Source organism: Lathyrus oleraceus, chromosome 6 (genome assembly GCF_024323335.1).
Source record: "Lathyrus oleraceus cultivar Zhongwan6 chromosome 6, CAAS_Psat_ZW6_1.0, whole genome shotgun sequence".
In the NCBI taxonomy this organism is placed as follows: Eukaryota; Viridiplantae; Streptophyta; class Magnoliopsida; order Fabales; family Fabaceae; genus Lathyrus; species Lathyrus oleraceus.
The window spans coordinates 56,700,655-56,714,131 of NC_066584.1; the positions used below are offsets into that span (position 1 = coordinate 56,700,655).

Sequence of the window (13,477 nt, forward strand, 5' to 3'; positions counted from 1 at the left end):
CCATACAAGGCCCTTCCCCTTTTGTTTTGGCATGCAAGTTTATGGAGCTTGGCTTACTAGTCATGATCTTTAACTTGTGTTTCTTTGCCTATATTTTTATTGAACGGCCTCAGATAGGTGTGACTACTACATTAGTCCACTTACGATTGCTTAACATAGTGCTACATTGTCTTATGACAAACTAACATAACCTCACTAATTACTAACTTTAATTTGAGCATTTAATTTCTTGCCCTTTACTTTTAATGCCATTTATTTCTTGCTCATTTATTCATATTGCTTTTTATTTTGCTCACTTGAGCACATATTTTATGTTTATGTCATTTTTATTTTGCTCATTTGAGATCATTATTGTATATAAATATATTGCTATCTTGTGTTTGTTTTTTTTTTGTGTGAACCATTGCAAAAGGATAAAAGACTTAGAATTAGGACTTACCTATGCTCAAAGGAGTTCAAGAGCAGCTAGGCCTCATGCCTTTAGAATGCTAAATTTGTTGAAGAGCAACTAGGCCTCATGCCTTTAGAATGCTAAATTTCAAAGTTGATCTTAAAGGACTTCTCATCCAAACTTATTCTTTGTCCATTCCCCTTATTGTGTTGTAAAATTTTTGATGTTTTCTCTTGTGTAATAGGGATCCTACCTTGAGATTGTGAAAAGAGGATCATTGTCATGAGTAGCCAAGTTAAGAGAGACAAGTCAAATGGAGATCCTAGGAGCTTGAATCCAAATTGTTTGATTGCTTGATTGTGTGTTAAGTCCAAAGGAAAGGAGCATCTTGAGTCATCTCTATGACCTCAAGAAAAGGAACTCCAAGGTTTTATCTTTCCCCTCTTATCCTTGTATGCTTTAGGACTAGCCCTTCTCTTCTTCTCCTCACTCTAACCCAAGCCAAAATCTTTTCTTTCAAACTTTGACTTTGTTTTAAATTATAAACCTATGCCTTAAGCCTTTGACTTTTCAAAATCCTTTTCATCAATACTCATGGTGAATAAATCTTAATCCAACTTTGACTTCATTTTGTAAATAACTCTAACTTGTAAATATAACTCACTTCAAGTTGTTTTTGTGGTTCCAATGGCCACCTTATTAAAACCTTTTCATAAACATTAGTCATAGGTTTGAGTTATCATAGTGGTTGATGTAAATCTCACCTTATCCTTAGTGATTGGATTATAAGTCTTCCATACTTATTATAGGGTTAACCCCTCACTAGTATGTTGAAGCCTTCCTCACATGGTGGATTGTTGGTTTAGGTTGAGTTTTCTCCCTTTGATAACAAAAGACCTTAAGGCTTTTGATCAAATCAATTCACCAATCTTTGAGATTTTTATCCCGAACTACGAGGTTTTGATCCTACCTTTATGATGGTACGTAGGCAATGGGTTCATCCATTCAAACAACAAAATTTGTAAATATAATCTATTCTTTTCTCATCCCCCCCCCCCCCCCCCAATCCTTTGTATAAATATTTTCACAAATACCAACCTATAACACATCTTTGCAAAAAGGGTTCCCTTAGAGTACTAAGGATGTTTTGGGTGCGTAAAACCTTCCCATTTCATAACCAACCCCCTTACCCAGATCTCTGACATTTTTATTAGTTTTTGATTTGAAAAACTTCTTACCTTGGCTTTTGTTCGCTTTTTAGCCTTTCCTTTGGACAAATAAAAGTGCGGTGGCGACTCGAATTGTATGTTTACTTTTGGTTTAGTCAATAAATCAAAGGGTAACGAAAACCCCGCTACAAGAGGTATGATCGGTTCATAATTATATATAACTGCTAGTCGTCCTGACATTATGTTTAGTGTTTATATTTGTGCATGGTGTCAAGCAAATCCAAATAATCATATCTCTCCTCATTGAAAAGGACCATGAAGTATCTCAAAGGAATAATAAATGTGGGGCTATGGTATCCAAAAGGTAGTATATGTGATTTAGTTTGATATTTTAACTCTCATTATGCAGGTGGTAAAATTGATCAAAAAACCTCAAGTGTTACATGTCACATTCTAGGTAATGTGTTGGTTTCATGGTCTTGTAAGAAACAAGCATGTGTTGATCTTAGTACAGCAGAAGTAGAGTATATAGTAGCATGAAGTTGTTGTGCTAAGATTATATGGCTAAAGCAACAACTTTGCGATTACGGGCTGGACATAGGATACATTCCACTTAGATGCGACAATACAAGTGCAATCAACATAACAAAGAATTTGATCATGCATTCAAGAACCAAACATATAGATGTTTGACATCATTTCCTAAGAGATCATGTTCTTAAAGAATATGTTGAAGTCACTTTTATAGATACGCATAATCAATTGGTGAATATTTTCACGAAGTCGCTAGCAAAGGAACCTTTTTACAAAATAAGGAAAAGACAAAGAGTTCTTCATTCTCTCATCTCTCTTCAATATAAAAATTAGCAAACGGCATTAAAGCAATGGAAACTAATACCATTCGCTTTTAGATTCTCAAAGGAAAAGACAAAGAGTTCTTCATTCTTTCATCTCTCTTCAACACAAAAATCAGCAAACTCCATTAAAGCACTCAAACCTTCTTCATCTTCATCATTGACATCACTTGGAAAAGAAAAGGGAAAGGCCAAAGCTTCAAGTTCAAACCTTCCACTATGGATTTGTCAAGAATGCTCACAACTTATCAACAAAAGGAGAGATTCATGGAATATTTCTATGAGAAAAACCTCATTCCTCCATGGTTTGGTAACCTTACCTCTTGTTCCGCTATATATTTTGATTTCCCTTATCTGTTTAGAGCTTAAAAAGTGTAAGACTTGGTTTTTGATTATGCTTCATACTACCCGGATCTAGTCAAGGTTTTTTATTGGAATTTGAGTCTTAAAAGGAGACATTAACATCATATGTGAAATGGGTTCCTATTTCATTATCCGTAGAGGATTTCGGTAAATGTCTTAAGACTCCCTATGTTGGTGCTGAAATTATGACAAATCATGATGCTCAATTGGAAAATTATGTGAAAAGGGATTTCTATTATAGCATGTCTAGATTCTTGATGACACTGAAATTCATCGTATTTTTGACTCCGATTTCGCATGCATTTTAGTAGTTTTATTGTTATTTTGTTGTGTTATTACTATGTTTCTCTTTCTTTTCAGGTTTTTACTTTAATCGGAGCCCCGATCGAGAAAAGGAGTGAAAAAGAGCTAAAAACTCTAAATTTCAGCATTTTGTACTTGTGGCTCCCACTGTGGCTGACGTCATGGACCCTGCCATGACGTGTCCTAGCTCAAATTCCCTCAACTGCCATGTTCCCCACTACTTCCACTGAGGTGCCATAGATTTTCCTTGTGGCGGGCGCCATGGCCTTGTGGCGGGCGCCACAAGAGGAAAAGTTTTCCCTCCCAAATTCAAACTGAAGGATGTCCTTGTCATTTCCGTCATTTTGCTTGCCTATAAATAGAGACTCGAATTCATTTGTTTAATCACCCAAACTTAGAGCAGAGGAAGATCCAGAGCAAAATTAGTTTCACTTAGGCATATATTCAGTATTTTAAAGTGGTAATCGCTTCGCATTGGGGTGTTACCACAATTGTGTAATCGAGTTTTGTGATCGAGTCTGTAATCGAGTTTGGAGCACTTTGGAAGGAAGTTAATCCTGTCGCCATTTTCATTTCCGCTTTGCATTTTATTCAACCCTCCGATTGGAGCAGGTTTTTATTGCCTTACCTTTATCTATTTATTTCCCGCACTCGCTTTACTTTATTTATTTTCCCGCACTCTCTTTACTTTATTTATTTCCCGCACTCGCTTTACTTTATTTATTTCTCGCCCTCGCTTTACTTTATTTATTTCTCGCACTGTCATTACTTTATTTATTTCCCGTACTCGCACTACTTTTATTTACTTTCCGCACTCGCACTACTTTTATTTAAATTAAATGCACCTTTACTTTACCATGTCTAACTAAATCTATAAGGTTAGAATGTAAGAATCGTAATTGAACCGATAATCCGTACAATTGTTCGTAGAAACACTTAAGGGCTATTTTAACTTTCAACTTAAGTTTTCCCGCACTTAATTTCCGTTGGGTATGATCGAAAGCCGTCCAACGTCTATTTAAACTTAATTGTTTTTAACTATTTCAAAAACAGCGAAAGCGCTTTGTTTAGTTCATTAGGAGTTTTTAACTTAAGAAGAAAAGAGATTTTAAAACTATTTTCGGACGCGTTTATAAGTTTAGAGTCTGGTTCGTGAGAACCTCTTTTGGTTAAGAAATCCAGGTTAAAATACTTTTCAACTTAGTCAAGATAGTATATTTCTTAAAAATAGATTTACTACTCTAACGCAATGCGCGCCTTTTTATAAGTGACAATAAGAGGGTTTGATTAGGGAGTACAACTCGGTTCTGAATACGCGAAAGCGACAGTTCCTGTTAAATTAGTTCTTTTCAAAGTAGAAAACACTGCCCATAAGTAGTTCTATTAGCAAGTACTTGGATTATTAATTGATTATCTGAATTACATTCGAACCTGTCTTTATAAATTGAATTTTATTTAATATTTTACTTTTCATTGCATACTCTAAAAACCCCTATTTTGATTGCCTTTGATAAACACCATAACAATAGATAACGATAGATTGACACTTGGTCTCTGTGGATTCGACAATCTTTTATATTACTCTGACGCGTTCGTATACTTGCGAAAAGTACGCATCAAGTTTTTGGCGCCGTTGTCGGGGACCAATTTCGTCAAATTTCATTACCCTGTTGTTATATCGTTTAGACTTAGGCTATTTCCCGCCGGTCAATGTGAAAAGCTCGCAGCACCGGAAGCTTAGTATACCCTCTAGTGGAACTTGAACGTTACGCTCACGCACGTTTATTCTTTCATAGAATTAGGAGAGTTATGGCCGAAGATCAAAACCAAAGACCTCTTAAGGACTTCGCCCAACCATCTAACGAAGAACCTAGTTCTAGTATAGTAAACCCAATCATTGTTGAAAATTTCGACAAATATTTTTATATCGTATCCACAGAGATTGGTGGTTATTACCGCCGTTCTATAATCCAAATTGTTATAAGTTTAGAAAGTAACAAGGTTGTGTTGTTTGGGAAGTTATCTTGTGAGTAAATGTCACTAAAACCAGTAAAATGATTTTAATCAAATGTAAAAGCTTGGCAAGATTGGAGTTCACTATTCTAAATGCTTATGATTCGTTATGAAAACTATATAGATGTAAGATTATTGATGATGTTCAAGTATCCTCTCAAAGTCATTTATGTCTAAATGATATTATGATAATCACTATATTGATTCTTAGACGATCTCTCCACCTAACTATCAATATAGCAATCTTTAATGTTTGATACCAAAGAAGAGTAATGAATAAATCTATCTCTACAACTTATTCACTACTTGAAAATCTGTTTTATGTCAAGACTCAAATAATCTCTTTCAACAACTACTCAAATCTGGTTTTCAACTTAGGGCAAAAACAGTATTCAATACATCAACAATCTTTATCATATATATAAATCAAATAGAATACATAAACAAATGGGAATAGCTACTACCTCCAATCTTGACAAAATGGGGTTTAGCTCCTCATCATCATTTTTACAAAGCAAAATGCAGTGGAAGAAAAACTCTGTTTTCTCTCTTCAAAATATATCTCAATGTGTGAATAATAATCAATCTTAGAATAATGTGTTCCTCTATCCTAAAAAGGTTGACCTTTCCTTAATTGATCATTTTCATCCAAAACAGAAAAGCTATTCCAAGGCAGACACCAAAATGGCAAAACAGCTGGTCATGGAAAACAGCACCCTTGGCCCAAAATCAGCTTGCTGGATTCGCAGCCTTCACGGCGCGAAGGAGGTTCGCGGCGCGAACTGGAGCTATCTCAGCTTCCTTGCTTTGCAAGCTTCATCCAAAATCTTCCATATTATGATGCTACATTCCAAAAGCTTTCTCATCCAAAAATTCTACAAAACTAACAAATATGTGAAATAACTATTCAAAACAAAATAGATTAAACCTAATTGCATTTATACAAATTAATGAGAATAAAAATGTGTAATTACATCAAAACTTGGTAAAAGGGACCAATAAAATGATATAAAAAGTAGTACTAATTGGTCCCTAACAACTCTCCCCAACTTAGCATTTTGTTTGTCCCTAAACAAAAGTTTCCAACCTCACAACCAAAGCAATGACACAAAAGATTGAAACAAGGATTTACCAAGGACATTCAAATGGTTCAAAAGTGTTTGGCAATTTCTCAATCCACCTATCTCAATTATAGACAAAACATGAATAAGAGAAATGGTTGAGTGCCAAAATCATTCCAAGGGATTCAAAGCCATATATGTCAAAATTGAATCAAACTTACACACACATCAACATAATGATGAATAACATGAAGGGTTACTTTCACTCATCCAAGCAATTAAATCAACAGTAACTCAAATCATGTGGTTATCACAACAAATACCCAATCATGTGAAAAATGAGAATCAAGAGTTCTTTTAAAGGTTGTAATGTGGCTTAGGTTACAAGAAAGGATATGATTAGGAGAATTCAACAAAGTTGCCTATCCTAAGGGAGCATTCCCAAACATTTAACTCTACACAATTTCCCTTTCTTTTGATCCCTATCTTTTTCTTTTTCTTTTTCTTTTCACCTCCACACAACCATGAGCATTTTCTTTGCTTTTTTTTTCTTTTCATTTTTCATTACTCTCTGGTGTCAAGGGTGATTTCTTTTTCTTGTTTCTTTTCAATTTTTCACCTTCATAAAAACTCACTTTTCCAAGTTTCTAATCACTTCTTTCTACTTTTACTCTCCCCAACTTAGATTCCAAAACCAAATGTGTTCAATAATGCTCCCTACTTAGACATAAGCAAAAAGGCAAAAATTACAAACAACTCGGTTTGAGGTTTCAATTGATACGAAAGAAATTAGGATTCATTTATTCCAAAAATTTCAATTGATTTTACAATGCTCAATCAAATGAATCCTAAAATAAGCTCAAGGGGGTTTAACTAAGGATTATTCCTCACAAGGTTAATTGATTCAAACTTTTTGGTCAAGTGGTTTTTCTCGCAAACAATGCCTCTATCATTTTCAAAATTTTCACACAAAAATAGATTGATGCATGATTTAGCATGATAAGAATGAGTTAAAATAATGCTTGGTTTCTCGCTTTTTAGTGTACAATGGAAAGCTTCCTCACAATTGGTTAAGTCCTATTTTGATTCAAAAATGACATATACTTCAATGAATTTATGACATGGAATTTGCACACACCATCAACCTACTCATGTTAAGTCTAGAAAGCGATAAAGTGTACCTTGAAATGCCGACACTAATTCTTATCATCACCACTCGAAGTGTCCTATGCTTCTTTATTTGCGAGCATTTCTTGGTTGCTTTAGGCTTGATTTAAGAGTAAGAACAATTAAACAAAAAAAAATGTTGGTAAACCAATTTGATTGTAACACACTTAACTCTCAAATAGTATTCATGCAATTATCAAAACAACTAACTAAAAACAAAGTTTTGGTGAACTAGAGCCACCCAAAAGTACATCAAAATTTTTCCAAAACAAAAATTAATACAAAGAAACTCAAAATGACAACAACTCCTCAAATTCACCAACTCATCAATCCTCCTCCTCTTGGCCACCACCGACAGCTCAAAGGACGTCCTCCATCTCATCATTAGGGTTTGCACCACCTCCTGCACCCCCCATAAAATCTGGCCTGCCCTCAGGCCAATTAGCATAAGCCACATATTCCGCCTGAGAAGGAAATGTGCGGGCTTCGGGTGCAAGGAACGTGTTCTGGAAATGTTGTTGCATAGCATCGAAGATAAATGATTGAGACCTCATAGAGGCCTCAAAGCTCTCGCAACAGTAATTGGCAAACGCCATCTGGTCAAAGACTGGAGTAGTGTGGGATCGGGGTCGGGGTCGGGGTCTGGATGACGAAGTAAGACCACCGTTCTTCAAAACCATATAACTAGATTTACCCAAAACCAAGGAGAAACGATGTTCGAAGCTTGGGAGATATATAAAGAGTTGTTAAGAGCATGCCCACATCATGGTTTAGAAAATTGGTTAATCATTCAGACCTTCTATAATGGACTTCACTATAACACTAAGATGACCATCGACGCTACCGCAGGCGGTGCGCTGATGAACAAACCTTATCCTGAAGCTAGTGCCCTCGTCGAAGATATGGCTTAAAACCATCAATCATGGGGAGTCGAACGAGCGACAGTTGAGAAGAAGGAAGCCCAAGGAGGAGTGCATGAACTAAGCTCCATAGACATGATGCAAGCTAAAATGGATGCATTAGCCCTTAAGGTCGAGCATATGTGCATAAACCCGAATATTGTAGCCGCAGTTTCGTCGGATTGTGAGATATGTGGAACCAAAGGACACCAATCTGCAGAATGGAATCTATTAAACGAAACCCACTCCGAGCAAGTGAACTACACCCAAGGGAACCCATATTCGAATACCTATAATCCTGGATGGAGGAATCACCCGAACTTCTCCTATAAAAACAATAACCCTATCCAAAATAATGCGCCTCTGAGACAAACTGGTTACCAAGCCCCAAGATCAAATCAACCTATGCAACCTGTACCACCAAAGCCGACCCTTGAGAAAATTATGGAAAATTTTATCACCGCTCAAACCTAACAAAACAAGGAGTTCATGAACCAAAACATTCATGTTAACGAATTGATTACTCAGTTAGGGACCAAGGTTGACCAAATAGTTACTCATACCAAGATGCTTGAAACCCAGATCTCTCAGGTAGCTTTAAACCAAGCCCCTCAGACTACACCTTGTAGCACCTCAAATTTGCACCTATCATTGTACATACATTCTCATATTAGGTCATAGCATATCATGGTCCACTGCATAGCATTGCATTGTCCCATTTGCCTCAAGTGCAAGCCAATCAAGAAATTAGGTCAAACTGGTCAGGAGATCAGTCAACCAAGCAAGCAAGTGCAATTTCCAAGGAGCTAAGGCCCTAAGGTTGGTCCATTTTGTTCACATGACTTGGAGGTCCATTTGAAGTGTTTAGGTCAAAGATTGGAGGCTCAGAAGTCATCAGTCAATGCACAGTCAGTCAGAAACCCTAGAAAGTCAAACTTGGTCAACTGTGGTTGATTTTATGGTTTTTGATGGATGGATTTGGTTTGAGAGAGCTTATTCATGTCCCAATAGGCCTCATGTATCATGGCAAACAACATCATTGAAGAATTTGAAGCCAATCAGAAAATTTCCAAAAATAGAAACTGGACCTGTAATTTTAACTGCCAAAAATGGAAACTTCTTGATCCCAAACTTACATCATGATACAAGCTTCAAATGAATTTTTGCCCAATATGAAAGTTGAAGATCTTGTTCTCCCATTTCCAAAAAGTCCAAGAACTCTCAATTCCCATGTATGGTTGGCAAGATATGATCAATTCATTTTCAAAAATTCTTGAACTTCAAAAGGCCATATCTCTCAAACCATTTGGCCAAAATTGGTGAGGTTTTTTCCAACAAACCACATTTAACCTCCTCTTTCCAAAAATGTAAATTTCATGTGCCAAAACATTGCCAATCAAAATGGCACTTTTGAACCTATCATGTTTAAATTTCAAGTGAAGTGAAAATTTGAAGTTTTGAATTAAGCAATTTCTAACATTTTGGCCAATTGGAACTTGCTTGGAATGTTATTTGCAGCTTGTTTGAGGCCCAAACTCGGGCAGAACATACACCCCATGTGCAAATGGATGAAATTAGCAAAGTGAGCAAAATGGTTCATTTAAGCTAATGTTGTTTAACACTTGATTAGGGAAGTTAAAACAGAAGTATAAAACCTCATTTTCTGCACATTCCAACCCTAGCTGCGGCCTCATTACACACAGAAACTCTCTTCTCTCAAAAACACTCTTCTTGCATTTTAGAAAATTTCTGCTGAAACTTCCAAAGAGCTCGAGTCCTGCCTTGTTGTTTCATCACCTGCCCATCATTTAGAAGCAATTTGTAGCATCAAACACCAGCTGGAACAGCATACTCGTGTTCTGTTTTCTCCAAGCACATCAATGGTGAAATTCGATTTGAGCATTCCCAAGCCTTGCTGAGCTAGATTGCTTCAAGTATCCATCATTTCAAACCACAAGGAGCACCTGTTTCAAGTCAAAACATCCAAAGCACCACTGTTTCTCAAGTTTCTTCATAACCAAGTAAGAATCCGATTCTCTTTTTTCTCTAATCCATGCTATGATTTAAATAGATCTTGCCTTGCTGGTTATAATGCAACTTGAATCACATGAAATGGTTGAGTATTGAGTGAAATATTTGGAATTGAAATTTGTTGTTCATGATGATTTTTGCTCGATTCGTGTTAACTAGTTGGATTCAATGCAAATGATGTTTGGAATATGCATGCTGGATGTTTGTTGTTTCGATTGCCATGCTTAATTGCTGTTTCTGGGCATGTTTGTTTTTCACGATTGATTGTTGATGATGAAGCTTTACTGTAGCCTTCACAAACCCTAAGCACTGTTCCATCTAAAACCCTAATTTTCCCAGAATCCCTCACGTGCTGCATGGTTTTCTTTACACTGTTCCAGCCATCAACCAATAGAAACATTCCATTTTTATACCCTGTACGCTGCGTTTTGGTTAGTGGATGTGATATTCACAAGTTTGCCACCGGTCAACCATTTTGACTTATTGAACCATGTTTGTTCTTGATGTTTATTCCAAATTGATGCTCATCTTACAAAAATCATAACTCGTGCATTTCAAATCCAAATTTCATGAAAATTTTTGCATCATGTTCATCTGAATGTCTACTTTTTTATCATGATTTTTGCTGATTTTTTGGATGGCTGGATTTTTAATGGCATTAGGGTTTTGCTCATGTATGCATATTTTGTACATCTTACCAATTCAATTGTGAAATGATGAGGATATATCCAATGACCCTGAAATTTTTTGTGCTTAATCTACACTCATTCATGTTTGTTTTGATGTAGAGTTTATGATTTTATCTTATCTGGTTGTTAAGTTATGAATTTTTGAAGCAGGGTGTGACAATTTGTGTCACACCAATGATATGCAATTTCATGATTTTTGATGACATGCTTCCTGACCTCCAATTAATGTGAATTTTTGCATGAACCTTCTCTTATATGTCTAGTTGACTTGTGATTTTTCTTGGAATTAATTATGCCATTTCCTAATTGTTTGAGATTTTTCTCCCCTGCCTAGTCAATTGTTGACTTTGTGTGACACATCTTGCCTTTCCATTTGGGAAATTCTCATACTTTACTGGATGATCATGAAATTTTACATGTGCATACTAGACATATTAAGCTTTGCATTGGTGTTGATCCCATTCATTTCTCATCTGTTGTCATTGAGTTACGATTTTTTGAAGTTGATACATGATTGGTTGACTTCTTTGAGCATGTTTGAAATTGTTTTGACTTTCTGATTTTAATTGACCATCTTCCCATGATCCAAATGAGCTGAAATTTTATATGCATGTCATGTTATGGATTGTGATTGAGCATGAATTATTTGATGATTTTTGAAATTGATTATGTTTGGGTTTGAGCCAAGTCTTGCTGTTGACTTCCATGTGCCCTCATTTGCCATGCTTTGATTTCTTTTACTTATGAAATGATGATGATGCATGATATGAGCTTGAAACCAATTGGGTTTGCTTCTTAAATGTTTGAATTTGATTTTGATTGGATATGGCTTGCTGTTTTGACTTTCCCATTTATTTTTGACCCTAGGCTTGTCCTAGTGGTCCTGTGGCTTATAATTGAGTTCATGTTTCAGGTTAAGCTACAAGTGCTTCAAAGAAACTTTTGCAAGTTGATTGGGTTTATCTGTTTATCATGAGCTAACTTTTGTTTTGTAGGTGGCTTGACTCATATGATTTGGGTCTTGTGCTTTTGCACATTTGTCTGTTGATTTAACTGTTCATTCCTACTTCCTTTTGCTTAAACTTTTGAACTGTGTACTGATCTGTTTGACTATTTCAGGTACCATTAGTTGCTTAGAACTTGCTTTGCTTTGCTATTTAGCAATTTGCTTTGAGGTAATCCCTTTTTCTTCATGTAGTCTGGAAGACCTGGCCTGTTATTTGGCCAGGCAACTGTCTGAAGTCCTCCTTAAGAGGCAATGTTTGTGTATGTTTAGTTTGTCCTTGTACATATGAGAAGTCCTCCTAAGCGAAGAGGCAATTGGCAGAACCCAAGGGATAAGCAACCTATCCCCTGCTAGTCTGTGTGTCACTCACATTGCTCACACTACCTGTGTTGATGCATAGTGGGTAAAAGCCCAAGATCTATAGAGTCACTTGTGGATAGAGTTCCTCCATTCTGAACTCCCACACCTTCAGATATTGAAATGCTCTCCCTGGCCAGGGATAAGAGCAATGAGGCACACCCCTCATCTCCTTTCATCTGCTTCACCTTGGCTCTCAATGTCAAGGTTAAGAGCACCATTCACCCCATTCCAGAGGTTTGTTTGTTGAGGTTGATATGACCCCTCGACTAAAACCTAACCCTTGTGTGAGCCTCTTGTGTGTATATAGTGTGTGTTATCTGTGATTGTGTTTACCTGCCTTGCTTCTTAGGATAGCTTAGACTTGCTCCCTGTGTAAGATAGGCTGTGCTTGACTTGCTTCCTGTGCAAGTCAAGTGTGTGTGTGGCTTGCTTCCTGTGCAAGCCATGCTTAGGATAGGTTGGCCCTTGTGCCATTTAGCTAGAAACCATAACTTAGGGTTGATTTTGCATGACAACATCTAGGCTCGAGTCGTAGTCTCCCTTGTGTTGTGTCTCCCTCTGTTATCTGGTTAGGCTAGTCCTTTGTCCCTGCGTAGGGGAACTACATCGCCCTGATCCTCATACCAGATGAGGTACGTAGGCAGGAGATGAGCTGATCTCTCCGGGCGCCTTTTTTCTTTTTGTGTGTGTTGTTTGACAGTTGCTAGGCTCGAGTGCCTGACTCCTTAGCAATTTGTTGTCTGTTTGTTTGAGTGTGTGCTTGACAGTTATAGGCTCGAGTCCCCGACTCCCTATTAACTTGTTGTGTGTTGTGTGCTTGGAAGCTGATTTAAGACCATCGAGTGGCATTCGGGTTCCAGTGTGGGTGTGTTTTGGTTCGGATGCTGATGTAAGTCCTGTGATTGGCATTCAGGCTCCACGTTTGCCTTTGCCTGTGTTTGTCTGTGTGCGTGTTAGCCGAGCTACGAATGCTCTGATTCTTCTTTCGTCCAAGAAGATACGTATGCATAGGATGCGACATCCTAGCGAGCATGTGTCGTTTCCCCAGTCCGAACTACTTCGACTCTGATGTCTATGCCTGATAGACTAAGTACGCCCAGGATGCGATATCCTGCCGAGTCAGTTTCAGTCTTGTTTGTTTTCTTGTGTCTCTTTCAGCCAGTGTGTGTGT

The 13,477-nt window shown here is 37.1% G+C and overlaps 1 non-coding gene across 1 annotated transcript; it reads right to left on the bottom strand.

The window, feature by feature from the left end:
• Nucleotides 1-7,986: 7,986 nt before the first annotated feature.
• LOC127098871 (small nucleolar RNA R71) lies at nt 7,987-8,093 on the bottom strand. Its single transcript, XR_007793555.1, has one exon. It is a non-coding gene; the product is annotated as a small nucleolar RNA R71 (small nucleolar RNA).
• Nucleotides 8,094-13,477: the final 5,384 nt, after the last annotated feature.